The sequence below is a fragment of the Zonotrichia albicollis genome, chromosome 9 (assembly GCF_047830755.1).
Source record: "Zonotrichia albicollis isolate bZonAlb1 chromosome 9, bZonAlb1.hap1, whole genome shotgun sequence".
Lineage (NCBI taxonomy): Eukaryota > Metazoa > Chordata > Aves > Passeriformes > Passerellidae > Zonotrichia > Zonotrichia albicollis.
This window is the reverse complement of record NC_133827.1, coordinates 11632976-11652096: the sequence shown is the minus strand read 5'-3', so window position 1 is coordinate 11652096 and position 19121 is coordinate 11632976. Positions and strand designations below refer to the sequence as shown.

The following is a 19121-nucleotide window of genomic DNA, read 5'->3' as shown; positions in this document are numbered from 1 at the left end:
TAAACATCCCCCACCACACCAATCCCTGCCCATCCCCACGTCCCCACTCTGGCTGCCAGCCCCTCCCTGCGGCCTCAGCCCTGTCTCTGTCCCCGCAGTGCCTGTGGACAATGTCACCATCACCCCCGGTGTCCTGGAGGTGACACCACAAGATAAATGGACTCACAGGGAAACAGGTGGGGTCCCTCAGGTTCGCAAGGGAGTGCAGGACCCCTGGGGTGATGGGCAACCCTGATGTGTCCCCCTCTGTTTCTTGCAGGGGCCGCAGGGATCAGTGGAGCCCTTTTGTTCCTGCTCCTGCTCATGGGTGTCATTGTGGCCTGGCACCGATGGCACAGTGTGGGTAGGTGACAATTGGGGGCACAGGGGTTCCAGGGAGCTGTAGAGGCCCCCAGACCTGGGGAGCAATAAGGCAGCACCCACAGCCCCAGAAGTGTGACCTTGTCTGGGGTTCCTGTCGGGTTTAGGGAGGTGCTGGAGAGTCCTGGAGGGATGTTGGGTGTTCTTTCAGGAGCTCTGGGGATGTCGGGGGAGGGTTTCTGTCCTGCTGGGCTTTGAGTTCTTGAGGCTGAGTTGGTAGGGGACACTGGGGAGGTTCATGGATTCTGGGGGCCTTCAGGGATACTTAGGGGTCCTGAGAGAAATTGAGGGTCCTGTGGGGGTTCAGGAATCCTGAGCGGGTTCAGGGCTCTGGGACCCTGCAGTCACCCCATCCCTCTTTCCTTTGCAGCTGTCAGGAAGCAGCAGGAAAGGTGAGTGGGGGGATCAAACCACACTCTCCCCTTTTACCACAACCCCCAAGCCCTCCCATCCCCTCTCTCACATCCACTTTATTCCCTCAGGGCCCCCCTGGATCCCCCGGCCCCCCCAGAGGAGGGGGAGGTGCTGTACACCCACGTCGTGGTCACCAAGAGGGCAGGGGGTGAGTACGGGGGAGACACACACAGAGGGACACGTCACCCACGAGTGTCACCCCACCCAGATCACACAGCATGTGTCTCTCGCATGGTCCCCCTGTGCCACTACCCTCCAGGATTCCCAGGTGACCTACGTGGAGCTGCGGGGACCCCAGGGGCAACCACAGGAACCCGGTGACATCTAGAGGAATGTGCTGTGACAGTGGGGGGAAACTGGGGGACACTGGGGGTCCCCACCCATGGGCACCCACTCATGAGTGTGCTGCCACTAAAAACTGTCCCTCTCCCTCCCAGTGGGGGCACAAAGGTGCCAAAAGGCTAAGAGAAGAAGAATTTTCTGCAACAGTAATGAGAGAAAATAAAACCAACACAAACCGGAACAAGGTTCAACGTCCAAATGGTCACACGCAGAACGATTTCCAGGCAAAGCCAACTGAAAAGGAACAAACCCTGAACACTTCCCCAAGCACGTTTCCTCCACCAGCGGAGCTGGCAGGGCCCTGGACTTTCTTTGCTCTGATGGCCAGAGCTGCCATCAGGAGGCTCTTGATTCTCTTGTCCCCTGTCCCTTACCCCTCCTCTGACATTTTCCCCACACGATGCTCTCACAACGGCCCTTTGGGGGTTCCAGAGCCTCCCCCTTTTCCAGGGCAGTCGGGATCAGGCCATGGCGCAGGGTGAGGTGTCAGAGAGAGGAAAAGATTCATGTCTGGAGGCATTTTGGGGCAGTTGTGTGTTGCAGGGATGGGTCAGGCCTTGCTTTTGGTGAGATAGGGCTCCATCTGTCCATCATTGTGTCAGCCATGGCACACTGGGGACAGTGTGACGCTCTGCCAAAGCCAGCTCCTGAGTGGCCAGGTGACCAGAAGTGCCAGCTGGGGAGAGGGCACTTGGTGGCCTAACTGCTTAAAAGCCAGAGTATGAGGGACTTGGCTGCCTGGTAAATGAGTTACCAGGATTTGGCAACTCATTTAAATGAGAAATATTTGCCAAGGAAAGTGGGAGCGTTCTCGGAATGGAAAGGAGACCCATGTCTAAAATTTTTAAATTTGAAAAATGATTTGGCATTCAAGCAAAAGTGCAGGAAAAGAAATAACAGCTCTTTACTGGGAAATTTATTAACCAGAACAGAACAAACAACACAAACCCAGAACTTTCCCTCCCGCTCAGCGCTGTTGGTTTTTGTGGCAGTTATAACCGCGGCCAGCAGGGGGCGCTGCAGAGAGCACTCCCAGCCAGCTGGGGGCGCCCCGGTCCAGCTCCATCCCCTCAGGGGCCATGGCGGCCTCGGACGGGAGGGAGGAGGGGAAATCGCTCCTTTTGCAAACTCACGGGCACCAATCGCTCCCGGCACCACCACCGGCAGCAGGCAGAAGCTGCCAAGGCAGCAGGTTGGATCCCAGTGCCCACTGGCAGCGTAGCAGTGTCCCAGGGCCAGGCATATGCCCTGCAGAATACTAGCCACTGCTCTCCATGATCCCAAATGGAAGGAAGGCAGTGCCTGACCCCAGGCAAGTTTCGGGTCCACAGCAGCAGCTCTGGTGGTTTTAAACCACAATTCCTGCAAGTCCTCAGACTTTCTCTCCCTTTTCCTCTTTCAGCCCTGTCACAGCCACTCTGGAAATGTTGAATTGCCCTGGGATGTTGAGGAAAGCTGGTACTCGGTGCTGACTCTGCCTGGGCTCCTCAGGGGGCTCCAGAGCACTTTTGGAGTTCCTGCTCTTCCTGGGCCACTTCTGGTCCTGACACAGAAGCCACAGCGGGAGGAGGAAGAGGAGGAAAGCAAAGCCACAGCCCTGAGGGCTCTGCAGCTGCAGCTGGAGCACAGGGACAGCCCGGGCTGGGAGCAGTGCCTTGGGAGGCCAAAATGGGGCAAAACTGGAGCTGGTTGGGCCAATGCCCCTGTTCTGCTCTGGGAGCTCAGACTCTTAAGGAGGTGTTGTAATTATAGCTGGTGTTACTGAAGTTCAGCTGTGCTCCTAAATCATCCCGGTGCACAAACCGATGGCTTTGCTGCCTCTTCCAGGGATTTTGGGCTACACAAGGTAGTATTTGATACCATTTGGGGGTCAGATGCTGCCAGCTCTGCCCACAAGAACCTTTCTTTACTGCCCAGAAGATTTTTGCTGGTGCTGGGGATGATTCAGTGCCTGTGCCTTGTGGCTGGTGCTTCCTGCTGGCCTTCCAGGAGGGCTGAGCTGGAGCAGTGGCTGAGGTGGGAGCAGCTGGAGGAGAAGCTTTCCCACGGGAACAGCACCTGCCCATGCAGGTGGAGCAGGAGTGCCGAAAATTTTGCAGTGTGGTCAGATGAGGCCCAGAGGGGCTGGGCCATGGTGGGCACCACTTGCCATTCCTGCTTCCCCCAGATTTTGAGACAGAACAGTGACACCCATCGGCTCCCAAACCTCTCAGTGCTCAGGCACAGCCTCACAGGAGGTCCCGGGGATGATCTGGATGTTTCCAGACTCCTTCCCGACAAAGGGCAGCACTCCGGGAGCCGTCAGCAAATCCTGAAGGAGCAGCCTGGGGCTGCTGGAGCCCGAGTGCTGCGGGCAAGGACGGCCTGAGGGAGCCGGGCCCCGCTCAGCCGGCGCTGTCCCAGGAACGTCTCATCCTGCAGGAGCTCGGCAGCCTCTGCCGATGCCGGCCCCGGGGCTGTCGGGGGGCGTGGCCGGAGGGGCCGGGGGGCAGTGGGTGGGAGGGGCCAGGATGGAGGGACCGGGACCCCACTGGGGAGCCCCGAGAGTGGAGGGAGCGAAACGGCGGAGGGGAGACCCCGGGACAGGGGGGAGCAGAGACCCTGCGGTGGGGTCTGTGGAAAGGAGGGACCGCAATGGTGGTCCTGGAGCACCGGGAAGGGCCCAGCTGCCATCGCGCTGCGAGTGCCGGGACGGTCACGGGGTGTCCGAACCAACTGTGGCAGCGTGTCTGAAGCCACTATCGCGATGTGTCGGGACCGAGCGTTGCCAGGGTAAGGCCCCCACAGCTGCGGGAAGTGGAGGGGTACCCTGGAAGGTGTGCAGCTGGTGTGGGGCAGAGCCCTGTCTATTCCCTGTGCCCTGTGCAGGTGAGGAGGGCAGGGAAGGAGCAGCTTTGGGAACACCTGGAATCCAAACAGGATCACTCCCCACAGCGCCATCATGGCCATAGGGCAGAGCCACTGCTCAATATTTCCCACATTTCCCTCTCTCCTGGCAGCTGAGCCAGAACCCGAACTTTCTTTCCATGAGGTTCCAAAGGGCTGCTGGTTTTGTTCAAGAAGGAGGATCCAGTCAGGTTGTTGAGCAGAGTGTTGTGGCATTTACAGTAGTTATGGGGCTCTCTTAGTCCCTTGGAGATAGGGAGTAAATGATGAATTGCTGCATTTCCAGACTGGCTCCCTCTCAACTGCCTCTGCAGGGGTGGTTTCCAGCCAGCCCTGCTCTGAAAGCCATCAAAGGCCCTCACAGAGCCACTGCTTGAGCTCCCTTTGGGTTTTGTGCTTCTTGCAGGGCTGAGCAAACCACAGCCAGGCCTTTTTCCACCCACAGAATTCTCACCTCTGCAGCAGCTCTTAATCTGCCAGAATCAAAGCCAAGGGGGCAGGGGGACCCTCAGGTGCTGGCTGCCACCTGGGGCTGGCCAGAGCAGGGCTGGGCAATGGCCATCCCTGTGCAGTGGGGCTGGGCCATGGCTGGGCCCCACCCTTGGATGGCCACTGGCTTCAAGGAGCAGGAGTTTGGGAGGCCCTTCCTGCCTGGGGCTCCATTCCCCAGCTGCTCTTGGTGGCTCAGATCCTGCAGGCAACAAGCAAGAATGGAGAAATCTGGAGCCCCTGGAGCTGCGATCCCCCAGGACAGGACTCCCTTGTCCAGCATGTGTCACCCCTGGGACAGGATCCCCCCAGAGCAGAACATCCCCCCCCACCCCCCCATCTGACACAGCACAAACGGACTCTTCCTTCTTCTGCAGGACAGAAAAAGTGAAAGTGTTGGGGGGCACACAGTCAGACACCCCCATCCCCCACAGCCTCCCCAGCCCTCCCTGCAGACCCCTAACCCTTACTTGCCTCACTCTGGGGTTTCCCCAACCCATTCCCTGCTCAGTTGTTTCCCAGAATAATCAAGGAACAAACTGGGGCATTGTGAAACTGAGGTATCAAAGGGAGGAAATGGAAATGAAGAGTGGAAAAAGCCCCTGGGAGCTTGGGCCACACAGACTCAGAGCCCTTCAGAATCTCCCTGGCATCACCCCCAGGCTATCGGAACACTTGAAGGGCTGTGTTGGGCCCTGGGTCACCCCAAAATTTGAGGCACTCAGGGCAGGGGCTCCAAACCATGAACCCACTGAGCCACTGCCCATATCTGGCACCCTCATTCCCCTGGGAACGCAACCATGGGACCCCCATTCCTTCAGTCCCTTTGTCTCGGGGACCACATCCCAGTACTCACATTCCCCAGGATCTCCATGGCCCAGGACCTCATTCCCAAGAAACCCTCTCCCATTCATTCCATTAACAGACATTCCCCTTTCCCCAGAATCTTGATTCTCCCAGGACCCCTCATGCCCACTGGATCCCTCATTCCCCTGGTACCCTCATACCTAGGACAACCATCCCCTGACCCCAAATCCCTGGAGCCCTCATTGTTCTGGGACTTCCATCCCTTAGTTCCCCCAGCCCTGGGCACCCCCATTCCCATGGCACCTCCATCCCTGGTGACTCCCCCTCCTCAGAACCCCCATTCCCAGGGACCCAATGCCTTGGGCTCCCCATTTCCCTGGAACCCATCCCTGGCTTTCCAAACACCCTGTACCTCTGACTCCTGCCAGGCCCATGTCCCACCTTCTGCCGCTCTGTCTTGTCCCCACCCTGTCCCCTCCCTGCCCACAGCCTGTCCCCAGCTTGTGTCCACCCTGGCACCACCAGGTGCCACCTCCACATGAGGAAGAGACCTGACCTCGCTTCCTTCCCCTTTGGCCATAGAGCCACCACCCAGGGGACAGCCACCCTGGCAGCGAGTGACAGCCAGTGCACATGGCTGGAGACACCGGGATGGCTGGGAAGGTGGCGCTGATCCTGGGGTGAGTGCCCCAGGCACGGGCCTGACACCCTGGGGATTGACCCCAGAGAGGCAGAGACCACTGGGGAGGGGGCACAGGGAGTGGCAGAACATGTCGGTCACTGAGGTGCGATTCTGCTATGAGGACAAGGAGGTGTAGGGGGCCCTCAATGGGACTGTGCTGTCCCTTTCCCCTCTGCAGCTGAACCACAGTGGGCGCTACCGCTGTGGGGGCTGGGTGAGCTCCAACATGTCCTCGTGGGTGCTCCAAGCACCGGTGACAGTGACAGTGCACGGTAAGCACCCCACGGCTGGAACTCCAATCTCCTGACACCCCCAAAGCCACTTCCCAGCAGACTCAGAGTCACAGTCCTTAGCTCTCCTCTCCTTCCCAGAGCTCTTCTCGGTACCGGTGCTGGAGGGCCCCCCAAGTGCACCGTGGGGTCCCTCCTGACTCTCAGTTGCCTCAGCACCCCCAGCCCCCTGCGGCCCTGAGCCCCCCTCCTGCACGTGTTCTACCGGGATAGACAGGTGGTGGGGGGCCTGCAGGGGTCCCTGCAGCTGCTGGTGCCCACCGCGGGGGTCTCCCACTCGGAGAATTACAGCTGCCAAGTGCGCTCTGAGGGGGGACCGTGTGGAAGAGCAGCGACCTGCTCCATGTCACGGTGCACAGTGAGTGCTGGCATGGGCACAGGTAACTCCCACATCCTCCTCCAGTCCCCTGCCTGGGCATCTCCATGTTCCCCAGACACCTTTCTTCTGTCCCTTCACCTCCCCCCTGTGTCCCCTCATCCGTCCATGGTGTGACCCCTTCCCCAACATGCCCCATCACAACCTTTCCTGCCAGTCCCTAACCCGTCACTGGCTGCCAGTCCTAGCCTGTGCCCTCTGCCCTGTCTCTGTCGCCCCAGTGCTTGTGGCCAATGCCACCATCACTCCTGGTCTCCTGTCACACCAGGTGCATGCGGGTGACAATGTGACCCTGCGCTACTTGGTGCAGGTGGGTTCAGCCCCTGTCACCTTCACCTGGCTGCACAACGGGCACGAGGTGGCCCAGGGTCCCCTCCTGGAGCTCAGGGACGTCAATGTGGGACATTCGGGCACCTACCAGTGCGTGGCCACCAACCAGCTGGGACAGGATGGGCACCGCGTGTTCCGGGCACTCAGCCCAGAGTTGGCCCTGGTGGTGACACCTGGCTCACCCTGGGTCACAGGTGGGGTCCCACAGGGTTGCTGGGGTTTCAGGACACCTACAGTTCAGGGTGACCCCAATGTGTCCCCTCTGCTCCCAACAGTGGCTGTGAATGTCGGCAGGACCCTCCTGTTTCTGCTCCTGCTCCTGGCTGTCATCAGGGGCTCTCACTGGTGGCACTTCTGGGGTGGGTGACAGTGGAGGTGATAAGAGGATCCTGGAGAGAGGGGAAGCCCCCAGAGTTCGGACAGATATCAGCAGCACCCAGGGCCCCTGAGCTGGGGGACATTGAGCCTGCAGTGACCTCAGCTGGGCGTTCTGGGGGATTTGGGGGGAATTTTGAGAGTCTTGGTTGGGCCCCAAGGCCTTCCCTGGGTGGACTTTGAGGAACATTGGGGTGACACTGGGAGTTCCTGGAGGATCTGGGGAGCTCCTGCATGGATGTGCAAGGATGTTTGGGGATCTTTCTGGCGTCTTGGAGGAGTTTGGGGGTACCCCTCACTGCTTGGGGTTCTGGGGACCCAGAGAGTTCGAGGCATCAGGGGGACTGGGTGCACTTCAGTGATGCAGAAGTTCTGGGAGCTTCAGGTGTGCTCAGAGTGTCCGGGGGAGTCAGGGATCCACTGGGATTCAGGGCTGCAGTGGGGATTTGGGTGTCCTGTGTGTGGTTGGAGCTGCCAAGGTTCCAGGAAGGTTCAGGGGTCCCGGTTTCCACTTGGTCACCCCCTCCCCTTTCCTTGCAGCTGCCAGGAAGCTCCAGGACAGGTGAGTGGGGAGCTTGGGCTGGGACTCTTCTCTCCCCCTCCCCAGACGCCATCCAGACACCCCCATCCCCTCAAGAACCCCCCGGAGCAGGGGGCTGTGCTCAACACCCACATCAGGGGCACCTAGTGGGCAGAGGGTGAATACAGGGGGAGACAGTGGGACACGTCACACACGAGTGTCACCCTCAAGCAGGTCCCCACAACCGATGTCACTCTCAGGGCCCCCATGGATGTCCCCAAGCCCTGCCCCACCTCAGGATCCACAAGTGACCAACACGGGTCAACAGTGGAGCTGTTGGAACCCTATGAGGGACAGTGGGATCCTTGTGACTATGATGATGTGCTGTGACACTGGGTGGCACTGGGGGGCATTGATTCCCCTCAGGGGTCTGTTCTTCATCTTCACAGCACCCCACAGGGCTCCTCATTCCCCCTCCCAGTGATGGGAGAGCACACGACGTTTTTCCATTCTATGGTACCCAAAATTCAGTTTTTTGGTCAAACTGTGTGAGAAACAAGGCTCACTCTTTAAATTTTGTAAATGTTTAATAAGGAATAAAAGGTACAGTAAACAGTGTGCTGGGTGCTTGGCAACTGCCGGAGGCACACTTTTAACTACAGCAATTCTCCTTACATAGCTTTTCACTGTAATGGTTAAATACATACTCAGGAGGCTTAAACATACACAAACATTCTTTCCAGTTTACATGTTCTGGGAATTCTTTTGCTTGGTTTAACTCTTGATTCATTTTCATAAACTACATGCTATACTGCAAAGTAAATTTATCTATTTTTTTGTCCTCACAAAGGCCCCTGTTCTGTGGTTTGACAGTTCTTGAGAAAAGAAGGGTCAGTGGTAAATTCCTCTTTGCATTCTTCCTTTTGATGTTTTTTCACTTGCTACTTTTCAATGTGTTCTTCTCATACAGATGAGATACTCCACCAGTACATTAAATCAACAATATCTATTTCACAAATGATCTCAGTTATTCTCACCGTTGTCACTTAGTTACACAAATAAAGGCATTAGCTACTTCTGCAACAGGTAATGCTGTAATATGCAGCACATTGTCTCTATCTTGATATTTTGGGAGAGCTTAAATTATAATGTAGTTATCACACTAAAATATATATTCTACACAGGGATTAGGGTAAAAAGGCTGACAATTTGTAGTGTGTCAAAAGCAGTTAAAAAGTGATTACAACCTGTATTATATAAAAATAATTTGGAAAAACCAATATAGTAGTGAAAGCCAATGACTACAAAATTGTTTGTAACAGGGGGAAGGTGTATGGAAGGGTTTATTTGACTTCTCCTTATCTTGCTCTGATTTTGTCAGCAATAAAATCAATTCATATCTCTAATTCTGAGGCAGTTTTACCAGTGACAGGATTTGATGAGTGATCTCTCCTGGTCCTTGTCTCAACCCAGGAACCCTTTGCTCAATTTTCTCTCCCCATCCAGGTGTGGAGGGCAGTGAGAGAGTGGCTGTGGTGGGTGCGGGGCATCCGGCCACTGTCCATCCACGGCAAGGCAGGGAGGAGGAGGAGGGTCCAGGTCAGGTTGTTGAGTAGATTGGTGTGGGATTTGCAGTAGTGCTGGGGTTCTCTCAGACCCCTTGGGACGGGGACAAAATGATCAATTGATACATTTCCGGACTGATTTCCTCACAGCTGCCCCTGCAGAGGGGTGTTTCCAGCCAGCCCTGCTCTGAAAACCATCAAAGGCCTTCACAGAGCCACTGCTTGAGCTCCCTTTGTGGTTTGTGCTTCTTGCAGGGCTGAGCAAACCACAGGCAGGCCTTTTTCCACCCACAGAATTCTCACCTCTGCAGCAGCTCTAAAGCTGCCAGAATCAAAGCCAAGGGGGCAGGGGAGACCCTCAGGTCCTGGCTTCCACCTGGGGCTGGGCAGAGCAGGGCTGTGCAATGGCCATCCCTGTGCAGTGGGGCTGGGCCATGGCTGGGCCCCACGCTTGCCTTGACAGGGGTCCCCAGGATGTGCCACCCCTGGGACAGGCACCCGGCCAGGAATGTGCAGGGACATTTCTGGAACCGCCATCCCCTGGGACAGGATCCCCCATGCCAGGATGTGTCACCCCCCGGGACAGGATCCCCCCAGGACAGGACCCCTGGATGTGCCACCCCAGGAACAGAGACTGCCCCCCTTTCCCATCTGATTCTCAGCACAAATGGCCTCTTCCTTCTTTTCAATGAAAAAGAAAGTGAAAACGTTGTGGAGGCACAGCCCAACACCTCCATCCCCCACAGCCTCCCCACCCTTCCCTGCAACTCCTGCTTCCCATTCCTCCTTCCCTCAGTCCCCCCACCTTGGTCCCTGCTCAGGTGCTCCATGAGATTGCTGAGCTAAGAACTAGGGGTGAGGGGACCTGGCACAAAAGTGAGCAAAATAAAGAAAAAAAGCAATAAAGACACTAAAGTCAAGGGCAGGGGAGGGCACAGAGTCAGAGCTACCCAGGACCACCATGTGAAGCCTGCACAGCCCATGAGCTTCCCAGGGGAGCTTGGCTGGCTCTGGGTCATCCCAAAATCTGATGCACCCAGGGAAGAAGGTGAGACCCTGTGGCCATTCAGCAACTGCCCATCTCTGGCACCCCCATTCCCCTGGGAACCCAAGCATGGGATCCCCATTCCTTATGTCCCCTCATCCCTGGGACTCCCATCCCAGTACTGCCATTCTCCAGGATCTCCATGGCCCCGGACCCCATTCCCAAGGAACCCTCTCCTGTTAATTCTATCCCCTGAAATCCCCCTTCCACCAGGACCTTGGTTCTCTCAGGAAACCCATTCCCATGTGATCAACCATTCCCCTAGCATCCCTATCCCATGACCCCAAATCCCTGGAGCCCATGTTCCCCTGGGACTCCCATGATTGAGTCCCCTCAGCCCTGGGCACCCCCAGACCCATGACTCCCCCTCCTTAGGAACCCCATTCCCCTGGACACTCAGCCCTGGCACCCAAAACCAACGTAGCCCCCCACTCCTGTGAACCACATGTCCCACTGTGTCCCACCCACACTCATCCCCTTCCTGTGCCCAGCTTGTGGCCACCCTGTCCCCACCAAGGGCCACCTACATGTGGGGACGGATGTGACCTCGCTTCCTTCCCCTTCATCCGAAGAGCCGCCAGCCAGGGGAGCGGTGGCCACAGCAGTGAGTGACAGCCAGTGCACATGGCTGGGGACACCGGGATGGCCGGGAAGGTGGCGCTGCTTCTGTGGGGTGAGTGCCCCGGGCCTGGGCCTGACACCCCGGGGATGGGGAGGGGAGGGGGCACAGGGGGTCCTCAGAGGTCCCCAAGGGCAGCAGTTCCAGTCCATGTTACCCACAGTGGACCTTGCTGGGACTGGAGATGTAGGGTGGCTTTGGGGACAGGAAGAGGGGGCAGGAATTTAGGGATGAGGATGTGGGTACAGGGATGTGGGGATTGGCACCTTTGGGATCAGGGAGTTCTGGGGATACGGACAATTGAACTGGGATGCAGGGACAGAAGTGGACAAGAAGCATGACGATGTGGCCATGGGGATGGGATCATGAGCAGATGGAGATGACCTGGGCTTGCATGGGTTGTTTCCCTGGTGTCATAGTGCCCGGGGTATCCACAGTGTCCTCATTTTCTGCCTCAGCCAAGGCTGGCCTTGGTGTCCCTGTTCCTGAGGCATCTGTGCCACATGGATGTGGTGCACAGGTGGCTGTGACACAGATATGTCCCCCTGCCTCTCCAAATCTTTTGGGGACCACCCAGACACACTTTCCCACAAGAATTGCTGTCCCCATGGGGACAATTTAGGGACAGCCTCCACACCCTGTGCCCGCATGCTCCTGTCCCCATGGTGCCACCCCCACCCAGAACTGTACCTTCTCCCTTCCAGCCCAGACCCTCGGCCTCGCTGGTGAGTCCTCGGGGGATGCCATGGCCCCACCCCGCTGTCCCCAGCCCCACACTGGCCCTGGCAGGCTGGTGTCCCCTCTCACCCATAGGTGCCCAGACCACCCAGCTCCTGGTGGAGCCCCCCTGGAGGCCAGCAGTGCTGTGGGACCAGGTGACGCTGACCTGTCAGGGCTTGGGGACTGCCGGTGTCACCACCTGGTACAAGGACGGGCAGTGCTGGAGGCAGGAGGGACCACGCCACGTCACTGTCACCGAGAGTGGCACCTATACGTGTTACAGACTTGGCACTAGGCACAGCCCCCCTGTGACAGTGCTAGATGGTGAGGGGTTATCTTAAATGATCAGGGTGACCCCTGACAGGTCTGGGTGGGATCCACTTTGTGGGTGGCCTCACACCCCGTGTGTGGGAGAGCCTGTCTACAGGACACCTGGACATCCCAGTGCACCCCAGTGCACCCAGATGTCCCCAGTGCCATGGGCACCCACCATGGACCTGTCTTGAGCCCCTCAGTGAGAGGGGACTCCTCTGTCGCGCAGACAGTCTGGTGCTGCAGGTGCCAGCACGGGCACTTCTGGAAGGGGACACGGTGAAACTGCATTGCCGGGGATGGTGGAACAACACGGTCACCAGGGTGCGATTCTACCAGGACGAGAAGGATCTGACGGGGCCTGTCAATGGGACCGAGCTGTCCCTGTCCCCCCTGCAACTGAACCATAGCGGTCGCTACAGCTGCGGGAGCTTGGTGAGGTCCTTTATCTCACAGTCAGCAGCAGTGGCAGTGACAGTGACAGTGCACGGTGAGCACCCCATGGCTGGAACTCCAATCACCTGATATCCCCAAAGCCCCTTCCTAGTGGACTCAGAATTACAGTCCTCACCTGCCCTCTCCTTCCCAGAGCTCTTCTTGGTACCGGTACTTGAATGTCCCCCTGATTCCATTGACGGGTCCCCCCTGACTCTGACTCTCAGCTGCCTCAGTATCCCCAGCCCTCTGCGGCCCTGAGCTCCCCTCCTGCACGTGTTCTACTGGGACTCGGGGGGGGGGGGGCGAGCAGGGGTCCCTGCAGCTGCTGGTGCCCACCGTGGGGGTCTCCCATTTGGGAAATTATGACTGTGAGGTGCATTCCAAGGGGAGTCAGTGAGGAAGAGCAGCACCCAGCTCCGCGTCATGGTGCGCAGTGAGTGCGGGGAGGGGCATGGGGAGTCCACATGGCCCTCTCAGGTCCCCTGGTTGGGCACCTCCACATCTCCCAGACAGTTTTCCCGGGCCCTTCCATCCCTCCCCTTGTCTCCTCACCCCTCCATGTTGTGACCCCATTCCCAACATCCCCCATCACACCCTTCTCCCCGTCCCTATCCCCCCACACCATCTGCCAGCCCCTCCCTTTGCCCTCAGCCCTGTCTGTGTCCCTGCAGTGCCTGTGGCCAATGCCACCATCACCCCTGGTCCCCTGTCACACCAGGTGCATGCAGGTGACCCTGTGACCCTGCACTGCTCAGTGCAGGTGGGTTCAGCCCCTGTCACCTTCACCTGGCTGCACAATGGCCAGGAGGTGGCCCAGGGTCCCCTCCTGGAGCTCAGGGCTGTCAATGTGAGACATTCGGGAACCTACCAGTGTGTGGCCACCAACCAGCTGGGACAGGACGGGCACCGCGTGTTCCGAGCATTCAGCCCAGAGTTGGCCCTGGAGCTGAAACTGCAAAACAAAGGGACACAGAGGGACACAGGTGGGGATCACACGGGGTCACTTTGGGGTGCAGGACCCCTGGAGTGATGGCTGACTCTGATGTGTTCCCCCTCCATTTCTTGCAGTGGCCGCAGGGGTCGGTGGGGCCCTTCTGCTCCTGCTTCTGCTCATGGGTGTCACTGTGGCTTGGTACTGGTGGCACCGTGTGGGTGCGTGACAATGGGGGGATGGGAGGCCCAGGGAAATGTAGAGACCTCCAGAGTTGGGGAGCGAAAGGGAAGCACTCACAGCCCCAGAACTGTGACCTTTTCTGGGAGTCCTTTAGAGTTTTGGGAGGTGCTGGAGGGTCCTGCAGGGATTTTAGTGGTTCTTTCAGAGGCGTTTGTGGACTCTCTGTCCTTGGAAGGCTTTGGGTTTTTGAGGCTGAGTTGGTTGGGGACACTGGGGAGGTTCATGACTTCTTGGGGACTTCAGGGATGCTACAAGGCCCCATGGGAGTTCAGGAATCCTGAGAGTGGTCAGGGCCCTGGGACCCCACAGTCACCCCTCCCCTGCTTCCATTGCAGCTGCCAGGAAGAACCAGGAAAGGTGAGTGGGGGGCTCAAACCACACTCTTCCCTTTTACCCCAAACCCAAAGATCTCCCATTCCCTCCCCCACATTCCCTTTATTCTCTCAGTGCCCCCCCGGATCCCCTGGCCCCCGCAGAGGAGGGGGAGGTGCTGTACACCCACGTCCTGGGCACCAAGAGGGCAGGGGGTGAGTACAGGGGGGACACACTCAGAGGGACACGTCACCCACGAGTGTCACCCCACCCAGATCCCACAGCCCGTGTCTCTCGCAGTGTCCCCCCGTGCCACTACCCTGCAGGATCCCCAGGTGACCTACGTGGAGCTGCAGGGACCCCAGGGGCAACTGCAGGAACCCGGTGACATCTACGGGAATGTGCTGTGACACTGGGGGGAATTGAAGGGCACTGGGGGTCCCCACCCATGGGCACCCACTCGTGTGTGTGATGCCACTAAAAACTGCCCCTCTCCCTTGCTGTGGAGGATCAAATATGCCAAAGGGCTGAGAGAAGAACAATTTCCTGAAACAGCAACCAGAAAGAATAAAACCAACAGCAACAGCAATAAGGTTCTGAGTCCAAATCGTCACACATGGGCAAATTACCTGGGAAAGACATAACAAGGAACAAACCCGATTTTTCCCCCTGCACGTTTCCTCCACCAAAGGAACCTGGCAGGGCCCTGGACCTTCCTTGCTCTAATGGCCAAAGCAGCCTTCAGGAGGCTCTGGATTCTCTTGTGCCCTGTCCCAAACCCCTCCTCTGCCGTGTTTCCCACCCCAGGATCTCACAAAGTCTGTGAGATCCTCACAAAGGATCTCAAAATGTGGGGATTCCAGAGCCTCCCCCTTTCATAGGGCAGTCGGGGTAAGGCCATGGCACAGTGTGGGGTGTCAGAGACAGGAAAAGTTTGATGTCTGGAGATATTTTGTAACAGCTGTGTGTGGCAGGGGTAGGTCAGGCCTTGGTTTTGGAGGGACATGGCCCCGTCTGTCCATCAGTCTTTCAGCCATGGCACGCAGGGACAGTGTGATGCACCAGGTCCTGAGTGGCTGGGTGACCAGAAGTGCCATCTGAGGAGAGGGCCCTTGGTGGCCCAACTGGCTTAAAAGGCAGAGCATGAGGTCGCCAAGTCTCTGACACTGACTCTTCTTGGCATGTCTGTCCCATCCACACTGAAACCCCGGAGTGTGCCACCCATTTAAATGAGAAATATCTGCCAAGGAAAGTGGGAACGTTCCTGGAATGGAAAGTTGGCCCAAGGTCAAAAACCATTTTTTGATTTCAAAGATGATGGGGCTTCCAGGCAGAACTGTAAGAAAAGAGCCAGTGCCCCCCATGAAAATGCCTTCACCCTGGTGTCTGCTGTGAGATGTGACCAGGAATAAGCAAAACAGGCTCCAACTTAAACATAAAGAACACTTTATTACTTAAACTACAGGAAAATAGGGAAAGACTATAAGGAAAAGAAAAAAAAATTGAAAACCTTACAAAAACCATTTTCCTCTTCCCCACTACCTGACTTTCCCAATCCGATACATTCTCCCAAATCATCAACTGCCCAGCCTTGGCCCCACACTTTAGTATACTCAAACTGCAGTTCATGAAGAGGAAAGGAGTCCTTCTTGTTCCATAGGCTTCTCCTGGAAACACACTGAAACCTCGTGTGCTTCCTTGTCACTTCGGCACCGCCCGGGAAAAAAAAAAGTCCTTTTGCCGCTTGTGACATCTTCCTTCCATGCCCAGTGCTCTCACCACTGACGCATGGCCAGAGCTGCTTTTAGGGTTGTCTTTCAAGGATGCCTTGTCTCACTCCAAAAAGGCACAGTCTCTGCTTTGGGACATCTGTCCCCCCCATATTTTTCCAACCCCCTGGGGCCAGGGGGTCCTCACGAATGAACCCTCCTGGTTTTGAGGCACTGCCTCCCCCTAAATGCAATCTGTGTCACAGGAACAACTGAGTCCATGGCCACAAGAAAAGTCCAGCCAAAAGGCCACTCCAAATCATCTCTCCCCATTCAATCATCTCCACGTTCTTCGGGCCAGGTCCTTGTCTCATCTCATCTCTTATCTCCCTTCTTATTCAGCTTCGAGGAGGATTAGCATTTTTGCAAGGCCCCAATCATGAAAGAAAGGGTTAAAAGTTTTCAGTCTCTGTCTATCTCAGAATGCTGGTACTCCCACAGGTGCTGCTGCTCCGCCGGCCAGGCTGCACTCTTCCCTCCCCTTTCTCCTCCTGGGCGGCTGCTATCACATTCAGACGCCGGCTCTCCTCTCTCTCCCTCCTGGGGGGGGAATGGCTGCCCGATGTCTCTTGGGGCTCCCCCACCCTTCCATCCTTGAGAGCTTTCTCACCCCCATCTCTGTCCAGGCCCCGGGCCTACCGCATGGCTGCCCCTCCCCCCGCCCAGCAGCAGAGGCTGGACGGGGGAAGAGATCTGACCTCTGCGCTGCGACGTCCCAAGAGAGAGATCCAAGGGCAGTGCCCTGCTTTTTAACCCCTGTGTATTCTCGGAGGTGTGTCCAAACCCCACTGGCTACACCAGGTGTCAGTCTCAAACCCAAAACCTTCATTGGTTTGACCACAGCTTCCCAGAATTCCCACTTCTTCCTGGTCAAACCACCACAAGCTCTTTACTAGGAAATTTATAAACCAGAATAGAACAAACAAGACAAATCCAGAACTTTCCCTCCTCCTCAGTGCTGTTGGTTTTTGTGGCAGTTATAACTACAGCCAGGCAAATGCCCTGTGCAATACACGCAACAGCTCTCTATGATCCCGGATGGAAGGAAGTCAGTGCCCAGGCAGGTCTCAGGTCCACAACATCACTTCTGGTCGCTTTACAGCCTTTCATTCCCTTTTCCTCCTTCAGCCTCGGCACAGCAGCTCTGGGAATGTTGAAGTTCCCTGGGATGCTGAGGAAAGCTGGTGCTCGGTGCTGACTCTGCCAGGGCTCCTCAGGTGGCTGCAGAGCACATTTGGAGTTCCTGCTGTTCCTGGGCCACTGCTGGTTCTGACACAGCAGTCCCAGGGGAGGAGGAAGAAGAGAGCAGAGGCACAGCCCTGAGGGCTCTGCAGCTGCAACTGGACTATAGATACAGCCAGGGCTGAGAGCAGTGTCTTGGGGGGGCAAGATGGGGCTAAATTGGAGCTGTTTGGGCCAATGTCCATGTGCTGCTCTGGGAGCTGCAGACCCTTAAGGAGGTGTTGTAATTAGTGCTGGAGTTCCTGAAGTTCCGCTGCATTCCTACAGCAACGGCGTGCAAATCACAGAGCACCGCTGCCTCTCCTCGGGATTTTGGGATCCTGGGGCTGAGGCAAGAGCGGCTGGAGCAGGTGGCCCACGGGAGCAGCGCCTGGCCATGCAGATGGAGCCTGAGCGCCAGGAACTCCTCAGGGTGCTCAGGGGAGGCCCAGAGGGGCTGGGCCATGGTGGGGCACCACTTGCCATTCCTGCTCCACCCAGATTTTGGGACAGAGCAGTGATGCCCATCAGGCTCCCAAACCTCTCAGGGCTCAGGCACAACCTCACAGGAGGTCCCGGCCCAGGCCTTAGGGATGATTCGGGTGCTCGCTGGCTCGATCCCGACAAAGAGCAGCGCTCCGGGAATGGTTGGCACATCTCGAAGGAGCAGCCTGGGGCTGCTGGAGCCGAGGGCTGTGGGCAAGGACGGCCTGAGGGAGCTGGGCCCCGCTCAGCCGGTGCTGCCCCAGGAACGTCTCATCCTGCAGGAGCTTGGCAGCCTCTGCCGGTGCCGGCCCCGGGGCTGTCGGGGGGCGCGGCCAGAGGGACCGGGGGGCAGCGGGTGGGAGAGGCCGGGATGGAGGGACCGGGACCCCACTGGGGAGCCCCGAGCGTGGAGGGAGCGAAACGGCGGAGGGGAGACCCCGGGACAGGGGGGAGCAGAGACCCTGCGGTGGGGTCTGTGGAAAGGAGGGACCGCAATGGTGGTCCTGGAGCACCGGGAAGGGCCCAGCTGCCATCGCGCTGCGAGTGCCGGGACGGTCACGGGGTGTCCGAACCAACTGTGGCAGCGTGTCTGAAGCCACTGTCGCGATGTGTCGGGACCGAGCGTTGCCAGGGTAAGGCTCCCACTGCTCCAGGAAGTGGAGGGGTACCCTGGAAAGGGGTGCAGCAGGTGTGGGGCAGAGCCCTGTCTATTCCCTGTGCCCTGTGCAGGTGAGGAGAGCAGGGATGGAGCAGCTTTGGGGCCACCTAAAATCCAGACAGGATCACTCTCCACAGCGCCATCATGGCCATAGGGCAGAGCCACTGCTCAATATTTCCCACATTTCCCTCTTGTCTGGCAGCCGAGCCAGAACCCGAACCTTCTTTCCATGACGTTTCAAAGGGCTGCTGGTTTTGTTCAAGAAGGAGGACCCAGTCAGGTTGTTGAGCAGATTGTTGTGGCATTTGCAGTAGTTATGGGGCTCTCTTAGTCCCTTGGAGACAGGGATTAAATTATCAATTGCTGCATTTCCAGAATGGTTCCCTCACAGTTGCCCTTGCAGGCGTGGTTTCCAGCCAGCCCTGCTCTGAAAGCCATCAAAGGCCCTCACAGAGCCACTGCTTGAGCTCCCTTTGGGTTTTCTGCTTCTTGCAGAGCTGAGCAAACCACAGGCAGGACTTTTTCCACCACAGAATTCTCACCTCTGCAGCAGCTCTAAAGCTGCTAGAATCAAAGCCAAGGGGGCAGGGGGGACCCTCAGGTGCTGGCTGCCCCCTGGGGCTGGGCAGAGCAGGGCTGGGCAATGGCCATCCCTGTGCAGTGGGGCTGGCCCATGGCTGGGCCCCACCCTTGGATGGCCACTGGCTTCAAGGAGCAGGAGTTTGGGAGCTCCTTCCTGCCCAGGGCTCCATTCCCCAGCTGCTCTTGCAGGCTCAGATCCTGCAGGGGACAAGCAAGAATGGAGAAGTCTGGAGCGCCCGGAGCTGCCATGCACCAGGATAGGAGCCCCTTGTCCAGCATGTGTCCCCCATGGGACAGGATCCCCCCATCGCAGAACATCCCCCCCGCCACCCCCCCCCATCTGACACTC

The 19121-nt window shown here is 57.7% G+C and overlaps 1 long non-coding RNA gene across 1 annotated transcript; it reads left to right on the top strand.

Annotated features, from left to right (window-relative positions):
* The first annotated feature begins 256 nt into the window (after positions 1-256).
* On the top strand, positions 257-1408 carry LOC141730075 (uncharacterized). The gene is made up of 3 exons (XR_012581534.1): positions 257-343; positions 731-752; positions 843-1408. It is a non-coding gene; the product is annotated as an uncharacterized LOC141730075 (long non-coding RNA).
* The last annotated feature ends 17713 nt before the right edge of the window (positions 1409-19121 follow it).